Raw genomic sequence first — 3,726 nt, forward strand, 5'->3', positions numbered from 1 at the left:
GTAAAAGCATATAATTTAAATGACACTGTGTATCTCTAACTTTAAACAGTTCCTTTGCTTAAATTCCAAGCCGTTCTGAGTAGGGGGCTTTTTGCTCTCCAGACTAATTTTCTTCTCAATTCTCAAATCTAAACCAAGAGTTGGAACTCTCCCACACTTGAACTCAAGATTTGGGGTTCAGATGAAATGGGTCAATTCATGGTTCCTACTTTGAGAACTGTCACTGTTACTAGTGGTTTTGTATGTTTAAAGAACTTTTCCAAATCAAATTTTAAAATTTCATTTCCCAACTCCAACATTTGCCTAAATAGGGCAGAGATGCTACCTCCCTTTGTAGTCAAACATGCCTTAAGTTAGCCTGAGAAGCTGAACCAAAGGAGGGAATCGGGGTCAGAAACAGTGAACATGTTGGAACAAATCAAGGTTACAGCAGGCCTATTTCCTAAGGATGGGGGTGGGGCTGGGGCTGGGGCTGGAGATAGAGAGAGGGACCCAAAAGAATTCACTGCAAGTTTGAGGATTTTTCATGGTGCAAAAATCTCAATAGAATACCAGTTACCTCAAAAACAGATCCCAGATGACCAGGTAAACTAATTTCTAACATAATACGGAGTCAAATAAGCATTATCTCCTTTTTTCCTCATTTTGACTCCAGGTAGCTTAGTTCCTTAGAAACAGTATAACACAGTTTTGTGTCACCTCAACTTTGGCCTTTGCAGGAATGAGGCCTGAAGATTAAAAACTGTCGAGTGTGGAAAGTTCAATCATGGTGTGATTATTGGAGGCATTCAAGTTTAATATTGTTTAAAGTTTAAGTTTAAAGACAAACTTTTTTTTTCCCCTAATGGATTTAATTTTCAGCTTAAGAAAAACGAAGAAACAAAAAAGCTCCTCCCTCCCCCTAAACAAAAGGATTTTTAGAAGGAATCACTTGATCTAGCTAAACTTGCATTTCAAGAAAACTAAGGCTACCAAATTCAAATATGTCTCTTTTAAAAAATAGGGTATTAGATTAATTAATGATGCCAACTCAGTAACCAGAAATTCCCTTTCTCCTGTTTTTACTTTCCTGACCTATACTTTCATTGAATTCGAACTTTCCTCCCCACTCCAGATCCTTTTCTCTTCTGCTTTCCCTTTTTATTATAGTATAGAAACCTGGTTTAGTTGGTGGTCCTCTTCATCTTGTATTTTTCCCCACATATTTTTCCCTCCCCAGAAATCTAGACTCGGACACATCTCTTAAAATGCACCCCAGGGCTAGTTTCCCCTCCATTCCACTCCTTTTCCCTTATCCTTCCTCACTCAAGCTCAGATGCATCTCTTCTCTGCAACCTCTCCTTCTCTAATATTCCTTTCTATAATCGACTTCTCCCAGTTCTTGTCACCTATAGAATTTTTTTTCCCTATTCTACATATCCTTCTCCTCAGTCACCAAGAACGGGGGAATTTCAAAGCCAATTTAACAGTTCTCAGTCTCAGACCCCTTTAGTGTCTCCCCAGTTTGCCACATAGATAATTCCCTGTCCTCTTTAAAGGTTTCCTCCATCCCACATGGTCTCCTATAATTCATCCATATCATCCCCTTGAGATCTGGCTTGACCCTTCTACACTACTAACCACTCTTCAAAGTTTATCTATAGTCCTGAGTAACTCAATGTGATGACAGCTTCTGACACAACGCCAACCTCCAACCATGGCCATTTTCTATTTTGCACAGTGCCTGGCACACTGCTGGTGTTAAGTGGTTAATTAGTTCTCCCTCTTACCTATAAAACTTCTAGTATCCTTTGCTGAATCACCACCAATTTTCCATCCCCTTAATACGGAAGTGGACACCTGTAGATATTATCTCAAACTTCTATCCACATAGCCAAGATAAATCATCCTGTCCCATATTCCTTGATTGATCTCCCTATTTCAAATCTCTCTTCTCCCTCTTTATTTTTCCAAAACATAGCTCAGCTGCTTTGACTTGCCTCTAAAATAAAAAGGCCTCTTGCTTAATATTTAGAGTCCTCTACACTCCTAATTTCAATCTATCCTTTCAATTCCATTTCATTTTACTCCCTTTTTATGTATTCCTACATTCTAATCAAATTAGATTTATGGACATTTCCTAAATTTGACTTTCCATCTATTTCATCAGGGCCCTTTGCCCATTAGTTGACATGAGTTTTTGAAGACATACCCCCTTCCTCTTCCCTTTTTGCCTTTTGGGGGCCTCTTTCTTCTTCAAAGCTTCCTACCCTTTCTTTGGATGTTTTCCCTTCTCAAATTATCTTATGCAGTTATACTTGTATTTCAAGCAGCTTCTTGGAGCATTTTTTTTTACATCTAACACCTTAAAAAAAATCTCTTACTTCTTCACATAGTTTGTTATAGTTGCTTTTTTCAGTCATATCCCACTCTTCATGACATCATTTGGGAGTTTTCTTGGGAAAGATACTGGAATATTTTGCCATTTTACAAATGAATAACTTGGCAAACGGGTTAAATATCTTGCCCAGGGTCCCAGAGAGAGGAGGTATGGGTGGCTAGATTTGAACTTAGGAAGAATCATCTTCCTGATTCCAGATGGAAGGCTTCATCCACTGTGCCATCTAGCAGCCTGAACTACATGCAACTAAACTACAACTTAAATCCATTACTGTATTAGAAACTGAGTAAAACCAACAAATTCTTCATGATAATTTCCCCCTCAAAAAATGGAAACATTTTGTTAAAATAATGTTCCCTAGCTTTTTACACGATGATGGTGGTGGAACAAAGATATAGAATACATCTTTATGTTTGGTTTTTTATATTAAAATCACCTACTACTGTGAGCTGGGTTGTACTTCCTTTATGTTACAATATAGAACTAGAAAATTCCACATAAAGCAAAAGCTTGTGTCATTGTGCAATTGTGTCATTTTCAGTATAAAAAAAATTAACCCAAATCCAACTTCTAAAAGCACTACTGAGGAAGTTAAAAACATCTCATTCACCAATACAGTTTACCTAATAAGGGCAAAAGCAGGGTTATGGGAATTATTTGGTTAATGATACACATAAGATTTCTAAGATTAACTTTGGTTTTGTGGCTTAAAATTATTTGTCTTTCCATAATTTTTTGAAAAGCTATCTGCTATGCATACTAAGTGAACTCTATTGTCCAGTGGCCACTATATACAAGTCACAGGCTGCAAACCAGGAATGAAGTTTCAAAATGGGCTTTTAAAAATCTGTTTGGTCAGCTTAGTTGTATTTTAAATAGAGATCAAATTTATTCTGAGGACTAAGTCAAATTAAGCCCAAAAATGGTAAAGGCAATAGAATTGGTCCTTAAGGAATTAAACAGAATTTTAATTCTGGAAGAAGCCTGAGGAAACCAGAGCTCAAAGAGATACAAGGCATTTGTTGAAATGATTGCTTACAGAATCAAGAGTATCTGAGTTAAAGAAATTAAAACGATTGCTACAAGGCTTACCAAAAATTAGCAAATTGCCAAGTCACACCATAGAATATAGTTATGTTATTTAGACAAATAGCTGCTATGTCTACCTAAATTATTTGATACATGTAAACTGAAATTTATTATAGCTGACACGCAATCACCAAGTTTTTATTGTTTTAAATAAAATAAAATAAAGCCTAAACAAGTGATCTTCTATGAAATCTCATATCTCAAAAGAGAAAGGATGCTTCTTAGTAGAATAAAAACAAAAAGACCAAAGACCTTCA

This window comes from Sarcophilus harrisii, chromosome 1 (assembly GCF_902635505.1).
Source record: "Sarcophilus harrisii chromosome 1, mSarHar1.11, whole genome shotgun sequence".
NCBI classification, from domain to species: domain Eukaryota; kingdom Metazoa; phylum Chordata; class Mammalia; order Dasyuromorphia; family Dasyuridae; genus Sarcophilus; species Sarcophilus harrisii.